The sequence below is a fragment of the Mustela nivalis genome (genome assembly GCF_964662115.1).
Source record: "Mustela nivalis genome assembly, chromosome: 10".
Lineage (NCBI taxonomy): Eukaryota > Metazoa > Chordata > Mammalia > Carnivora > Mustelidae > Mustela > Mustela nivalis.
Genome location: NC_139029.1, coordinates 45,650,175 through 45,667,710, shown reverse-complemented (window position 1 = coordinate 45,667,710; position 17,536 = coordinate 45,650,175). Strand labels below are relative to the sequence as shown.

Sequence of the window (17,536 nt, the reverse complement as noted above, 5' to 3'; positions counted from 1 at the left end):
AATGAACAGAAATCACGGATACCTTATTAAGGCCTCCGAGACCTACCCCACCCTACCTTCTTGAAACTCCTTCATGAGTCCGGGACATTGATGGTCACCAGAGAGTGCAGGGAGCTCTCTCTAACAATGAACCCATATCCCTTCACAGACCATGCACAGCTAGAGGACTTCTCTGCAAGCGGTGGGTCTGGTATCCTCTTCTAGGACAAATGTTTCCTTAACTTATTCAGGCTTTCTCAGACCATCCTCTTGTACCCTGGCTGGGTGAGGCATCATCTCTATGCTCCCTTAAGCCCCTGTGAGTCCCTCAGTCATGGTACCTTTAACACCTTCTTAGGACCACCCACTAGAGGTAGAGCTTCTCATGGGCTAGAAGTACTTCTTCTTTTTTTTTCCTTCATTTATTTATTCATTTGAGAGAGAGAAGCAGGTGCCCCGGTGAGACAGACAGAAGCTGTGTAGCGATGTGGGGCTCGATCCCAGGACCCAGAGATCATGACCTGAGCCGAAGGCAGACACCCAACCATCTGAGCCACCCAGGTGCCCCTGGAATTACTTCTTATTGAACATCACGGCCCTAGAGTACAATGTCTTGACACAGAGTAAGTGTTTCATGAATATTTGTTGTAAGAAGGAATGAATGAATGGATGACTAGCATCTTCAGTTTTTATCTTTCTTAGAACTGTTTTAATCCAGTTGCTCCCAGGCAAATTTTCCTAAATTCTATTCTGTGTGTGAAATGCTAGCAATTCATGAGATAACTGTTGTCCTGAAATTAATTAATTTTTTAAAAGTAAAAATAAAAATCATTCTTGGGAATTTTTTTTTTCTGAAATACCATTTAACACATATACATAAGAAATGTGTGTGTGTGTGTGTCCTCCTTGTTATTACAGCATATGATGTGTGATGCTCTGGTCAGAAGAAATGGAGAAATGGCACACCCTGCATTAGGATGCCTGGTGGTCTTGTAAGAAATTCCTGATGCACAAACCTGGAACATTCCACAATAGTGTGATGCATACACAGCTCTAACCAACTCATGTCAATGACTTTTTTGATGATTGTTGGTACCTCTACCTTTTATAAGAGCACCATATATTTCTGATATTATTAGATGTTATACATTCAACATATGAATCAAAATGTAATGGCTTCTTACAACAACTATTTTCATGAAAACAATAAAAATGTCTTATTCCTAATTTAATCAAAACATATCTTCTCGTTGTAAGTCTTTTCATATCCCATCAATATACTGTTTTTAAGTGTCTTAGTTATATAAATCTGATCATTGAATTGCTACTGTTCCAACTTGCTGGTTTCCTTGGGGAAACAGGCAGAAATTTGGAAATGGAGAGAAGAGAGGATGGGGAGTTGAAGGTAATAAAGTGAGAGCCCACAAAAGTTAAAGTTTAAAAAGACACGAAGCTCTTGTAAGCCCACCATTAACCACACTGTCGAGGGACCTGTGAAACATATGTGGAGAAGCAGAAATGAGCTTGTAGGATAGACACTTTTGGGTTAAATTTTAAAACAAAACCCAGTGATTTACCTGTATAAAAGACTAGCACACACTCTTGAGTTAAACTTTAAAATAAAACCAATGATATTTTTTATATAAAAGACTGGCACACAAACTGTTACAGAAAGTTTAAAAAGAATATGGATGCAACTTTGCAAGTCAGAGAAACACAGAGAGAAAGCATAATCAGTTAAATAGTAGACAAAGCAATTTCAAAAGGGGGACAGGTAACAATAACCATGTTATATTGCTAAAATTCATACTCCCCAATGAGGACATAGTAGTGATAAGTGCATTAAAATTTAAAAATGGCTTTTTTGAAAAATAGCAAAAAATATAAGTTGAAGGTTTCAGATGCTCGCCAAAGCTCTACTTAATTTACTATTTTTAAATAGAGAAATTAATATAATAAGTGGTTCAATAAGAAGCAGAAAAAAATACATATATATATATATATATATATATGGCAAGAATCCAGGAGCAAATCAAGAAAATTATCTTCAGGATCACTCTCTCTCAACCTTGCAGACTGCCCTAGGCTTTATATGGTGAATTCGTTTATAATTTAAGGAAAGATATTTTTATGCTATCTGAAATGTCTATAGTGTAGAAAAATATGAAAAATTATCTAGTTTATTTTATAAAACTATCATAAATCCTTTCATGTGGGTAAGGAGGCTCAAAAGGTACAAACTTCCAGTTACAAAAGTAAATTAACTCCTGGGGATGTATGAACAGCACAATGGATACAGTCAATAATACTGTACTGCATATTGAGAGTTGTGGAGAGTAGATCTTAAAAATTCTCATTAAAAAAAAATCCTCATTACAAGAAAAAATTTTATAACTATGTATAATGACAGATGTTAATTAGACATTTTCTGGTGATCATTTTGCAATATATACAAATATAGAATTATTATACAGTAGCCTTGAAATTAATATAGTGTTATATGTCAATTATACCTCAATTAAAAAAAGAAATAATAGATCTTAAGTGCATTTACCACATACACACAAAAGGGAGCTGATGGATATGTTAATTAGCTTGATTATGGTAATCAATTCACATTGTATAATTTTATCAAAACTTCACACTGTACACCTTAATTATGTATAATTTTTATTTGTCAATTTTACCTTATTAAAGCTAGATAGATAAATAATATTTTAAATCTGGCAGATAATACCCAAAATAGGTAACTTTAGCTCAACCTCCCATATATATTTTTGTAAAAATTCTAAACACAATGTTAGTAAGTTGAATTCAGTAGTATACTAAAAATAATAACTCACCATGACTACGTTGGGTTTATCTCAGGAATGCAATGATTCTAAAATTCCCCTTGATTAGTAAAGAGTGGAGAAATAAAAAGATGATTTGGACAATAACTATAGTGAAGAAGTACCCTTGACAAATATGAAAGCATATCACAAGACTATAACTAATAAAATAGTGTAATACCAGTATAAAAAGACATGGGCAGACAAATGGAACACAATGAATATGAGAATTAGGCTCCATTTGATGTTTGAATCAAATGTATAATAATAATGACATCACAATCAATGGAAAGGGAAAACAGAAGAGAGCCCAGGATCAGAAGGAGAGGAGAATGATAACTGTCTTTACTATTTTTTTTATTATGTTAGTCACCATACACTATATCATTGGTTTTTGATATATTGTTCCATAATTCATTGTTTGCATATAATACCCAGTGCTCCATGTAATATGTGCCCTCCCTAATACCCATCAGCGGGCTCACACATTACCCACCCCCCCCCCAAATCCTCTGTTTGATTCCAGGAGTCCCTAGGCTCTCATGGTTCCTCTCCCCCTCTGATTTCCCCTCCTTCATTTTCCCCTTCCTTCTCCTAATGTCCTATGCTATTCCTTATGTTCCACAGATACGTGAAACCATATGATAACTGCCTTTCTCTGTTTGACTTATTTCACTTAGCATAATCTCCTCCAGTTGATGCAAATATTGGGTATTCATCCTTTCTGATGGCTGAGTAATATTTCACTGTATATATGGACCACATCTTCTTTATCCATTCATCCATTGAAGGGCATCTTGGCTCCTTCCACAATTTAGCTAGTGTGGCCATTTCTGCTATGAACATCAGGGTATATATGGCCCTTCTTTTCACTACATCTGTATCTTTGAGGAAAATACCCATTAGTGCAACTGCTAGGTCATAGGGTACTCTATTTTTAACTCTTGGAGGAACCTCCATACTGTTTTTCCAAAATGGCTATATAAACTTGCATTCCTACCAACAGTGAAAGAGGGTTCCCCTTTCCCCGACTTCTCCAACATTTGTTTCTTGTCCTGTCAATTTTTGCCATTCTAACTGGTATAAGGTGGTATCTCACTGTGGTTTTGATTTGAATTTCCCTGATGGCTAATGGTGACGAACATTTTTTCATTTGTCTGTTAGCCATTTGTATGTCTTCTTTGGATAAGTGTCTGTTTAAGTCTTCAGGCCATTTTTTGACTTGATTATTTGTTCTTTTGGGTGTCAAGTTTGAGAAATTCTTTGTAGATCTTGGATACCAGCCCTTTATCTGTAGTGTCATTTGCAAATATCTTCTCCCATTCCGTGAGTTGTCTCTTTGTTTCATTGACTGTTTTCCTCTGCTATGCAGAAGCTTTTTATCTTAGTGAAATCTCAGAAGTTCATTTTTGCTTTTGTTGCCCTTGTGTTTTGTTTCCAAAAACACGTCTTTGGAGATGTGTTTTGAGAGAAGTTGCTGTGGCCAATGTTGAAAAGGTTACTGTCTGTGTTTTTCTCTAGGATTTTGGTGGATTCCTGTCTCACATTGTCTTTCATCCATTTTGAATCTATCTTTGTGTATGGTGTAAGAGAATGGTTGAGTTTCATTCTTCTGTATATAGCTGTCCAGTTTTCCTAGCACCATTTGTTGAAGAGACTGTCTTTTTTTCCATCGCATATTTTTTCCTGCTTTGGCCATAGAGTTGAGAGTCCATATCTGGGCGCTCTATTCTGTTCCATTGGCCTATGTGTCTGTTTTTGTGCCAGTACCATGCTGTCTTGGTGATCACAGCTTTGTAATAGAGCTTGAAATCAGGCAATGTGATGCTCCCAGCTATGTTACTGTCTGTCATTATCCCAGGATTGTTAGCTGAAGAGGACTCCTTTTCCCAGTTTAGGCCTCAAAAGCTGAATTTGATCAAATGGACACCAAGGAAGGGAGATTTCTCAATAAAAAAAGCATCATAGCCGTAAGCCTCCTCCAAAGAGAGATGCAGCTATCCCTAGAAAGTACATGCAGGATTTGGTACTCAGTTTGTGGGAGTTAGTGCAAAATGATAATGTGGCCTTCCTTGTTCCAAATTTTAGGACTTTTAAGATGGAGGCAGCAGAGCATGAAACAAAACATGATTGGGGACCTTAGGGGATACATCTGCCCTGGGTGCAAGTTTCCTATCACAGGGAAACAGGCCTGGAAGAAACCTTGGTGTGGGCACTGTCAAGTGGCTTCAAGTATGACTGATAGACAAACTAAATGTTTCATTTAAGTTCAACAATGATAACCATTCCCCTCATTCTTACATTTTCATTAAAGTTAAAAAGTAGGGGGCGCCTGGGTGGCTCAGTGGGTTAAGCCGCTGCCTTCGGCTCAGGTCATGATCTCGGGGTCCTGGGATCGAGTCCCACATCGGGCTCTCTGCTCAGCAGGGAGCCTGCTTCCTCCTCTCTCTCTCTGCCTGCCTCTCTGCCTGCTTGTAATCTCTCTCTGTCAAATAAATAAATAAAATCTTTAAAAAAAAAAAAAAAAAAAAGTTAAAAAGTAGGACATAAACACACCCGCAGGCTGATATTTCGAGACTTACCTCCTTCTCCATTGAATTGCCTGGAAGCATGCCAGTTTTATAATGCTTGTTCAATATTGCTGAAATCTAAAACATTACTTTGCATTTCATGACTTTATTGTTTTCACAGCATTTCCACTCACATTACTTCTTATGATCATAATAGAAAAAATATTGTTTTGTCCATTCGCTTGAAAGGGAATTCAAACGCAAGTCTGTTCTGATGTGCCCGCATCACACAGCTGACAAACCGCTATCCAGGTCCTTTTGATGTTAAGTCATTCAGTTATTTATTCATCTGTCCTTCCATGGGTCTCAACACCTGCTCTGTACAAGGCCCCCTACTAGGCCCTGGTGACCTCACAGCTCTTGACCTTGGGAGCTCATGGTTTAGTGGGGAAGATAGCCAAGAAAACAAGTTCCACCATAGCATAAGATGAGCAAAATAATGGGAGTGAGTACATATAACAGAATGCTGAACTCTGCCTAAAGGGACCAAGGGAAGCTTCACAGAGACAGCAGCCATCAAGCAGGTTTTGAAGGATGAAACTGAGTGTATCCCATCGCATGGTTGAATTGAACAGACACAAAGAGAGGCACAGACTCCACTGCGTTCTCAAAACAATTTCGCTGGCTGAAAAGCTTCTCACCTGGTTGTTTTAGTTCCACCAATGGGAACTCGTACTGCAGGGAGCCATTTGTAGGACCAATTTCCCTTGCAAGTGGTCCTGGGTTAGAAAGGATTCCTGGGTTGGAACAGCTAGGAGCTTAGTGATAGTCCACATCAGAGAAGTGCTTTCCAAACATTGGGCAAATGTAATGCATCCCTACTGAACCTCATAGTCACACCCAGCCAGGTCAGCGGGGCAGGATCCTCTCCGTGTTCATAGACAGCAATCGCTCAGAACATATCTAGAACCTGTTCTGGATTATCCACTAATAGATATTAGAACCTGTGTGGCTTTCCAAATGTACATTCAAATAAAGGAATTCAACTTCAATCTCTCCTAAGCATCTACTCTGTGCACACTGTTGGGCCGTGTGCCATGGGGCAGAACACCTTGTCTACCCTGGGTCTCCCCCACAGTTCCTGGTGTAACACACGCCACATGGTAAGTGTGGCTGGTCTTTTGCCAAACTGAGCCGAACTGATTGTATTATCCAAGTGAAGTTCAAATTCTCATACAAATGAAACAGAACCAATCATTGGGCAAATGGTCTGCACCACTGCTTCTCAGAGCGTTTATGGTGAAAACCAGGTTTTTATTCTCAATCTGTGGCCACTTTTTGTAAAACACAGCATCTAATGACTGAATGCCATGGCAATGCCAAATGGCTGTAAATTCTCTCTGCATTCACTCTTAATTTCTGAACTTATCTCAGCCAGGGCCCATAACAGTTGGCAGAATGATACCAGGCTGATACTAGTACACAGACCATACTTTGAGAGTCACTAGCTTATATGATCCCCAAACCCTCATTATCTGGAAATCCCAGAATGACTGAGAAAATCGTCAAGTTTTGTGAAACATTTAATAATGTTGATGAGAGCATCATTTTCCAAGTGTTTCCTATGTTGAAGGTACTGTCAATGATTAGGAACAAGCCTAATTCTATCTTTTCATGGAGGAGAATACTGTTTAGTGAAGGAGACTGATAAGTGCACACCTCAGTTCTTTTTGACCATAGCTTGAATAGAGCAAGAGAAGGTATCACTGGGAGTAGAAACACAGGGGCTCTGGAAGTTATAACTCTGAGTATAATCCCTGAACTATTTGTTTACCATCTACCTGACCGAGAGCAAGTGACCCCACATTTCAGAGCCTCAGTTTCCCTATCCAGATATAAGAAACCTTCCATAACATATGATTATTGTTTCATATGTATGATGGCTTGTCATGGTGTCATAGAAAGTGGCAACTGAGTTATTTGTCACAGGCTCAGATGAGGAGTAATGGACAGAGAAAAGTTCTAATGACACCTGATTACTACACCCTCAGTGTAGTGAAAGGCCTTGAGGTTCCATGGTATAAAGCATCTGAAGGATGTGAGATATCTTGGCTTGAAGGAAAGATGATTCAGAGGACAACAGAGCTGACTTCATTTCAGAAGAGCCATTACATGGAAGTGAGCATAGGCCTCTTTTGGGTGTCCCCAAAGCCTGGAAACACAACCAGTATAAGAATTTGGAAAGAAATAGATTTCAAAGGAAGGAGTTCAAAGGAAAAAGGAAGAAGTTTGAAGTAAGAAATTTCTGGCAGGCAGTCCTCCAAAGATGGAAGGGTGACTTGACAAGAGTGAACCATCACTGATATATAAAGCTTCTGTCCATTGTAGGGAAAGCCTAGTGTCAGGTCAAAGATGGTTCTAGGCCGACTCCAGTATTCTCTGGACTTGATTTTACAACTCCGAAAATTCAGGAATCAACTTTATCATGGTGCAAAGAGCCTCCTCAGACTTCTGTGAGTTTGGGCATTTAAGGTAGGACAGCTGGAAAGATGTCAATCAATTTGTCAGAACTACTAAAATAGCAGTGTGTGCTAAAAAGTGGTCCTAATAGTCTATGATTAGTCTAGCCCTGTATAGCATGTACATGGCTCTTCTATTTGCCTAGCTCTGTATAGCATATGAAACATCTTCACATGTTGTCTTGGCTACAACTCTGAGAGGGATGTATAGTTGCTATCCCCAAACTAGAGATGAAACATAGCTCAGACAAGTTCCCAGTTCATAAAAGAACACAGATCCCTTAAGTTAGAGATCTGGGGCTCAAACCCAATGTACTGGTTCGCAATCCCTAACTCTTCTCAATGTCCAGCCTCCTTCCATCCTTCCCAAGACTCAGTGTCCTTACACTAGATGACCATTCCTACCCCAGCACTCAGATTGTTTGTGAAAAGGCATTTGAAAACACTTTGAAGAGTTGGAATGATTTCCTTCCTTCCTTCCTCCCTCCCTCTCCTGGTATCTTCTTTACTTCCTTCCTTAAATGTTTACTGAACAGATTTAATGTTCCAGGCACTATGACAATCAGTTGGGATGCCAAGATGCATATTATACAGTCTTTGCCTTTAAGGAGCTACCAGGCTGGATGGGGGATACAGACATTGCTCAAGAAAAAAAAAAAATCACAAAGCATATCACTAGTGCAAACATTAAAATTCACAAAATGGGAGATTGCTCAGAGGTAGGAGTGATTAATTCAGATGGGGGAGTGGGACCATTAGAGAAGTCTTCCTGGAGGAGGTAACATCTAAACTAGGTTTGGAAGAAGGACTTGCATTTCACCAGGAAGATGGTGTTGGAAAGGGGTTTGGAGAGGGAGAAGAAGATATTCCAGAGGAATAAAGGAACACTTACTACGGCATAAAGATTTGAAACAGCATGATATATTCAGAGGCCTGGAAATAATGTAAAGAGCTAGAGTGTTGAATAAGAACCAGGAGTAGTGAGAAATGGGACAAGAGAGGTTGGAAAGGTCAACAGGAAGATTCAATGCCAGCATAAGGAGCTTTGGTTTTATCCTAAGTGCAATGGGTAGTTCCTATTGTGGTTCAGTTAAAGAAGAGACATTTCAGGGTTTTAGAACTTGTACTAGCACATGAGTATCAGAATATGGAATGGATAAGGGGGAGGAAGCTGACCATTCTCTGTCCCCTCTTCCATGTTCCCAAATCCATTTTCAGCCCCTCTCTGACTAGTTCTGTATCCCAGGAGGCCAACCACTGCTGACCACACCTTCTGCACTTCCTTGAACTAGACTTCTGGGTTCAAACAATGAGAAGCACCAGCAAGAAGAAGGGAGATGGGTAGAAGGAGCATTGTGTGATTTCTTCCTTGTTTCCTCTCTGCTCTGCATAGGCTCTCTGGTATTTCCCACTGGGTAGCCCTTCATCCATGGTTCTGGTTCTCACTGGGTTTCAATATCTTCATTCCTTCCCCCCACGCCTTCAGTCCTACAAGTGGTAACAGCTTCCAGCAGTTGCTAGTCTCTAGATGCCTCCAGTAACCCAGCCCTCACCTCTCTGATAGTCCCTTTATTAATGGTCCTTCATTTGAACCATGTGAGATGAGTTCTGTTTCCAGCCAAGACCCTGGAGGATACCTGGAACTGAGGTTAGACAGGTGTCTGCAGAGAGGCAGAGTCATTGCAGAAATCTGAAAGGTGTGCAGAGGTGAAGAAAGGGAGTCAAGTGGGATTCTTTCCAAGGGGGAAGCTTGTGAAGGGTCTCCCAGAAGGAGAATTCTTGCAAGGCTGAGTGGGTGGTGGGGCACTCCCCATAATGGAAAATACAGGAGGAGAACCAGGTATCAGTGGGTTGATGAGCTCAGTTGAGTATGAAATGCCTGTGGGACACCAGGAAGAGATGTCCAGGAGACCGGTGCACCAGAAGGTCTGGCCTAGAGATTCAGCCAAGACACCAGAAGCACAGAGCTAACAGTTAAGGTCCATGGACAACTGAAAAATGCAGTAAATTTGCCATAGGCTCATCTCATTGGTTGTCTTAATAATTATTGATATAGGGCATCTGGGTGGCTCAGTTGGTTAAACATTTGCCTTTAGCTTAGATCATAATCCTGGAGTGCTGGAATCGAGTCCTGCATTGGGCTCCCTGCTCAGTGGGGGTCTGCTTCTCTCTCTATCTCTGCCCCCTACTAGTGATCTCTCTCTCTCTCTCTGTCACACTCTCAAATAAATAAATAAATAAAATCTTTTAAAAATTTAATTATTGATATATAAAGAAGGAGAGTTATAATGACCTAAGATCTCACAAAAAACTCTGTTCAGAGACTGCCTGCCTTCCACCTTGATTGATAACCCTCCTCTTGAAGATGTAGGGGTTTGTTTTTCAAATCCACAATTTTCCCTGGCATTCCATTTAGTCAGTCCTATTTTTCACCACCAGATTGTTTGCTGGGGAAAAGAACAAAAACAGCAACAGATGTCTTTGTTTTGGGGTTTTGCAAAACTCTCTGGTTAAGATAACACTTTCAATTAAAGAAGTTGTATCATCCAAATACCATATGCCAACAAGCCCTCATTTGCAAAAATCACCTGCTTCCAGAACTTGATGAGTCCTCTTAAACCATCACCCAGCAGCTAAGGTAGGCATCTAAACAGATCCTTCCATCTCTCCCCTGGATTCTGAATGCTTCCATCCAAAAGGTAGAGTCAAGAAGTTATCCTCTGATTGGTCCTTTGGCCTCTGCCAACATTCATTACCACTTCCTCAGTCTTCATGCATACATGCGCATGCGCGCACACACACACACACACACACACACACACACTCCTGCATGTGTGTAGCCTATGTTATTCATTGCATATAAGGGCCTGGATCATTTTAGGCACTTAGCAAATCCCGGAGATAAATAAATTCATTCCTTCTTTCCTTCCTTCATCTTTTTCTCCATGTTTGTTTCTTCTGTAGCTTCACATTCTCTGAGACTTTCATGCTGCACAGTTGCTAAGCAGGATACATATAAAGGTAATTAATGAGACTCCCTGTCCTCAGCATACCTGCCATCTGGGAGAGGGCCACATGCAAAAAAGAGCTCCAATCTCAGGAAGACTGTGAGCTCCTTGAAGGCAAGAACCAGTCCTAATCCTTGTGCAGCCCCTCTTTCACAGTGCTGGGATCTCCGCAGGCATTCAGTGTCTGTCGGGTGAAACGGTTGTTCAATGAAACATTGAACAAGACAAATGAGTGCCATGCTGCCGAAACGTGGGGTGGGGGGTGCCATGCTAAAATTCCGAGTGAGAGGGAGCCAGGCAGGACTTGGGGAGCAGTGGTATGTGCACTGAGTGCTGGATGGAGAAGGGCAGGAGGGCAGGGTCTGCTGGGCTGTGGGAAGCCCTTCAACCAAAGCATGGAGTCACGACTGAAGTGACCGTCAGTGGTGAGCCATCCGGTTTGGTCACAACATCAGGTAGAGAGCAGGATTCCACGTGATCTGAGTCTTATTACAGAGGATCCTTAATGCTTACTTAGAGTCTGGGCTTTGTTAGACCCTGGGGAATACTGCACACTGAGAAAAATACAGAGTGGCATCACATCCAGGACAGCCGGTTGTAATAGGCTCACCGCACTCTAACCTGGGCTGTGGGTATTGGGTAAAAGTTTCATGTTCCTTTTTGACCATAAGCAATTTCAGAATGGGAACTGGAATTCGATATGGATGGAATACTCGCCTGGATAATCTCCATATGCCCATACAGACCCACGGTCTCTGTTTCCCCATCTGACTCTCTGACCCAGAATGCTGACTTTATAAAGACCTTATAAAGCTTCCCTTGCCCTCTGGCTCTCAGTCAGTTCGGGCCAATAGAAGTCACCAGAAGGAAATCACAAAGTAAGAAGAGAGTAATGATGGCACTTGGGCTCCCTGCCTCCCTCTGGGTCTGGTTGCTGTGGGTTAGCTATATTCCTCTACCAAAGGCCACAGATCCTGAAAAATGGCCATTTCTAGACTGTTGCTCTCTTCTGGGTCCATAACGGACTAGCTCTCTGGGCTCAATTCCTCGTGTGGACCTTGGAATAACAATTCCTACTACATAATGTGATTGTAAGGATTAAACAAGATAATATTCACAAAGCACCCAGGATTGAACAGGTGCTCTATACATGATTAGCTTCTGTTATACAGAAAAAAAAAAAAAAAAGTCTGTATATATTGTGATTAGTATTCACTGTTTAAAACCCACATGGACAGACAGCCTCAACTGAGTACTCTTTTCTTCTCTTACGAATTACTGCCCCAGACATACAGACAGACAGCTGTACATACAATTCCTCATGAGTTAAATGAAGTTGTCAGTGCTTGAAGCTTCTCGTTTAGACTCTTCCTGTTTCCTTTCCTGGGTCGACTCAAAACTTCCATGTGGGAGACTGTGCAGGTGGAAGGGATATGATCAGAGGGAGAAAGAAGAAAAAGGACATGTTTGAAAACTGCCACGTGCTCTGCATTTTCATGTCTCCTATCTCATTAAATTTTTACAGGAGCACACATAACATAGGCAGAATTCCTATTTTCACTGGTGAACTTGGTGAAGTTCAGAGAAGTTAGGGACTTTGCTCAAAGCCATGCAACTAGGAAAGAGTGAAATCAGGATTTGAGCCCAGCTTTCCTGGTCCCCAAATCACACTCAGCCTTCCTAGAGCCTCCTAGAGCCTCACTACGGAGTTCAAGCCACCTCTCCAGCCAGACAGAATGTTTATGTGTTTTTCTCTTTAAGCTCAAACTTCTTTGGCTGGAAGCTGCAAATCATTCCAAGACACGTGACAGTTACTCACTTAGGAGTGAGCCACAGGTCTTTCCTGGCTGGCTCTGCCAACTCTTCTCTTTTAATTGTTTCTGGGGGAGGGGAAAACTCCACATTAATGGAATTCCAAAAAAGAATGTTATGGTGACAAAGCAGGGAGAAAGCTCAGACAATGGGAGGAAATGTTGAAAGATTCCCTTTCATCTCCTAACGGCAGTTTGGGTCTGCACACATCCACCCCTGGGAACAGACTCCAAGAGCAAAGGTTCCCCACGACGAGCAGCCCACATTTTGTGAGTGCATAGTTACTCTTCCTTCCGTTTTTTAAAAATATTTTTCTAACCAGGTCTCCGGAATTGAATCTAAACACTGCAAGGATTGTTTCATCCTTTCCAAAACAGCATTTCACTCTCCGGCCCCTCTCTAACGCCCCTGGTGAGAATTTGAGTATCTAGATAAATGGACCCAAGCCTTTGAAATCCTGGGAAAAAGAGGTGTGACATAACAAAACACACAAGCCCTGTTCTGGTTCTGTTTCATCTCCAAAGCAACTCGGTGAGAGTGAGCCTGAGGGAAAATAGGACGGGGCTCTGATTTGCTCTGCACTGGTCCAGGACGCTCAGCTGTGCTGAGAAAACGAGGCATTGTGAAGAAAGTGGATCTGGACTAAAAAGCCCTGCTTTTGCATCCTGGCTGCTGCATTATGAGCAAGTGACTCAACCCATCTGATTCTCAGTTTCTTTAGCAATGCAATGGGGACAATGACATCCACCCCTCAGAGCCCCTGTGAGGATTGGAAAAATCTCTGTTCTGTGCTTTGGAGACTCCAGGCTGGTCTCTTTTGGGGTAGGTCTGGAGCTGGTTGACAGGTGATAGCAACCTCATTGTCACCCCCACGGCCATGTCTAACGGGAAACCATGAGCTCCTTGACACACAGCTGGCTGTTGACCAGAAGTAACCCCACGGCGAAACTTTTGAGTTTCAGTTACTGAGAGGCTGAGATATAACTTCTCAGACTACAGAAATTGTCCCAGTTCACTGGGTCCACCACTCTCGTTTTTTTTTTTTTTTTTAAGTTTAGGAAAAGAGCACTGGCACAAGTACAGCAACACAGATGTTCTAGGGAGTGGAAGCTGAGAGGAGTGAGGAGGGGGAGAACTGGTGGGATACAGTTGCCAGGGAGACCAGACTAGCTAGAGAAGCTGGTTGAACCAGCAGAAGCCCCTTAAAACCTAGCTCAGGCATCCCCTCTTCCAGGAAGTCTTCCCTGACCACCTTCTCTCAGGCTGAGTTAGGTTTCCTTCAGGATGAGAAAAAAAGAAAGGTATCCTTCAGGGGGTTCCACAAACCTTCCATGCTTCCATTATCGCATTTGCATACAGTTTCCATTTGGTTTCTTTGTGAGCTAGTGATGAGATCTTATTAATCTTATGAACCCAACTGGCACAGTGCTTGACACACAGTATTTTGCCCGAAGTGGTAAATGTTATTGGAAAAACGGATGCCTAACTGCCTGAGTGCACCTGAGCTCACCTGTCCCAAAGGCAGCACCAAGGGTGTTCTAGCCCTCACTGGGACACAGCCACCAGAAATGTGCAAAACTGGGTGGGTGGTGACTACATGGGGCCACGGAAATCACCACACGCATGCTTCTACCCGCACAGGATGAGGAAAAACACAACCTGGCCCCTCCCTTTCCCCTGACCCTGCAAAGGAAAAGTAGATTCAGCAGGGGTTCCAACCCATCAGGTTTGAATTCAAGTCTGAGCTTAGCCCTAGGAAGAACCTGAGGTGTCAAGCAGGGAAATAGAGGCAGATGTCCAGAAATTTAGAGCAAGCAATCATGATGTCTCTTGGCCCCAAGAGCTGATATTACTAAGAGCCAACTAAGAGAACACAGGATAGCAGAAGCAGATGTGGGGAATGTCTTCATCAAAATGACACTAACATAGCAAAAATACCCCAGCTCTGTCCAAAAGTTATCAGCCCAGATCTCTGGGGAGCTATGTTTTCCTCTATGGGACTATATAATTAAAAGCAACCATAAAAAGCAAATCACTTCATTCTGAAATTCTCTCTCTCCCAATGCCAAAGATGTGAAATCACCTGGTGGCTTAAATGGAAACATCTCCACGGTAAGACCCGTGTGACAATCCAAGATCAAAAGATGAATAAGATGGGGTCCTCTTTCGTCTCAACTCCTCTCCTATGTGAGGAAGAAGGATGCTAAGTGGAAAGGGCCCGGCAGGCTGCTCAGGAGAGAGTGTATGTGGAGTCTGGCTGAACGCTTTCCTTGAATGCATCCAGTCAAGGGAGGGGAACAAGGTGTGAATGCAAGTTCTTTCTGGGAGATGCTTTGTGACCGTTGACAAGGACAGATCAAGATTTCTCAATTTTTGACCCCACTGACCTATGGGTCTGGATAATTCTTTGTTGTGGGGACTGTTCTGTGCACTGTAGGATGTGAAAAAACATCCCTAGCTTCTGCCTGCTAAAAGCCAGTGGCTTCCAAAAATGCCTCCAGACATTGTCAAATATTCTTTGAGGGGAAGAATCACTGCTCTTCACTTCCACCCCAATGAAGAACTACTGGTGCAGCTAGACTATGAAGCTTACAGCAAAATTCTGGGCTTCGGTGTGGTTTCATAGCTGCAGTCTTGGACATATAGGACTCTGGATAAGAGACGGCCCTGGTAACATCATGAGCACTATTATTATTAAGACTATGTTTCCTCTACATCCAAGAAGACACCTGTAAAATTGAACCACGTACAGAGAGAAAAGTACTGAAATCACAGAAGGCATTAAAAACAAAAACCATGGTACTCTGAATTTAACCCAAGAATAATATGAAATCGAGCACCGAATTTAATTCAAAGCCTTGGAAGCCAATGGGAAACTTGAGGAATTTTATAGTTCTTGTTTTCTGACAAAAGGAAGCATACCTTTTTTACTTGTCAGAAGGAACCCACTTTCATCCTATAACTGGACTTTACAGGGGATTTATCGGAAGATCCTTGCAGAAGGATTATTAAAAGACAGAAGGACCAGACAAACGCACTATGGCAACCAGGCTGACAGAAAGGAATCGGAGCCCCCACATATCCTACAAAAGGACAAAAAGCAGCTTATGCATTTATGTAGCAAGTTTTATTGAGCACCATCTGCAGGCAGGGCACCACACCAGACACACGTGGTAGATAGATCTACAGTTGTTGGAGATATACCTCTGAATGAGACCATAACAAAAACAAGCAAGCAAACAAACAAACAAAAACGCTCCAGTTTTCCTAGAGCTTACATTCTTGATAGTTCAGAATCAACCACTTAGTTGCACGTCTCCAAACATGTCATTCCATTTCGTGGGGTCTCCATTTCTTCATCCGTTAAATGAGAGTAACACTCACCAGCAGGACCAGATTGACACTTGGAAGGCTTACATTCTTTGAATACTTGTTTAACATTTACTTAGAAGAGAAAGAACGAATCGGAAGAGGGAAGAGCTGAACGGGGAGACTATGGCAGGTCTACCGCAGATGGTTGTCTACGCGGCCGTGTACCGCACAGGCTCCTCAGGTACTCACGCACGCGGCGTATGGAAGCAGAGCACAGCCTCACGTGAATGCGTGACGTCGTGTCCCCAGGACAGCATCCCACCCCATACTCCACTGAGCAAAATAAGGCTCTGCCATCATGTCACCCACCCTCTATGGAAGATGGTTAGGTACTTTGAGGCTCACTACTCAGGCCAGGCAGCTTTCCAACTCTTTCATCCACATATTCTACCTCAGAGAAGCTCTGGAAAGCATTCATCTTGCAATTCCAGGGATACTTAATGCTTAATGCCCCTTGAAGACTGATGGACTGGGTTACCGTGTCCCACGGTATTTGTTATGGGCGTATACCAATACCCAGTTACTGGTCCACTGGTTCGCTGGGCTTGCCTCCAGGGCTTGAGGGTTAAATCAAAAAGAATGCAGAAACCCCTGGCAGGTGGGACCCACTCAACAAGAGATAGTCTTCATAATCTCCATCAGCCTCTCCCAGGACTGTCTGAGAAGTGAATGAGGTGAAACAGAGCGGGTGGAGCGACTTCTTGTCCAATGCTCCATAGATCCTAGTCAGGGTCATTACTGTCTGCTCATCAGGAGCAGCAGCATGGCCAAAGAGCCAAACCCGAGCAAACTAGAGAGCTACGGGTCCGAATCTGCGGAACAGACCTGAGAGTCAAGGACAGCTAGAAAGGCTTTGTAGCTTGCAAAGCTGTGGACATGCAAATTCCAGAGGAAACCCCTCCCCTTCCCCCCTTCTCCTCACCTCCTCCGCCCCAGCTTCCGCTGCCCAGCCAACATTATTTTCTGGACCCCTTTAATTTGGAGGCTTTTAGGGCCACATCCTGCCATCAATTTGGGGGCTGACTTCAATGAACATTCTGTGTGGGGAGGGAGAAGGGCAGGACGCAGCTTTCTCCTGGCGGGCCCTGATACAATAGGGTTTTCTACTGAGATCAATGGATTAATTGCAAACGCTCCATTTGGGGCCATAAGGAGATGTATTGTTTTCCCACAGTCGGCAGTCAGGGCCCGGGCTGGCCCAACTTCATTTCTGAAAAGTCGGGGAAAACAATTTTGTAAAAAGGGGTGGGGGTGGAGGGGTTCGGGAGAGTAATTTTGCTCATCTCATTAAAGGTCAATAACAATTACAGTGAAAATTCAGAAGGCCCATTTGTTCTCTGACTGGGGCCCTGTCTGGAAAATTCCATCCAGAAACAATTTGCTGTCTCTCTTGCCATCCTCCCCTCCCCCACAAGGCTCTTGCTCACTAATGCTGCCAGCGTTGAGAAGGGGGAAGGTACTGGGGAGTTCTCTTCCCTACCCTTGGGAAGTTGAGGTGGGTATGT

General features: G+C 42.6%; 1 protein-coding gene across 2 annotated transcripts in view; it reads right to left on the bottom strand.

Annotated features, from left to right (window-relative positions):
- LOC309842854 (uncharacterized protein) overlaps positions 1 to 17,536 on the bottom strand; it is a 137,570-nt gene that overhangs the window by 55,832 nt on the left and 64,202 nt on the right. The window lies entirely within an intron of this gene.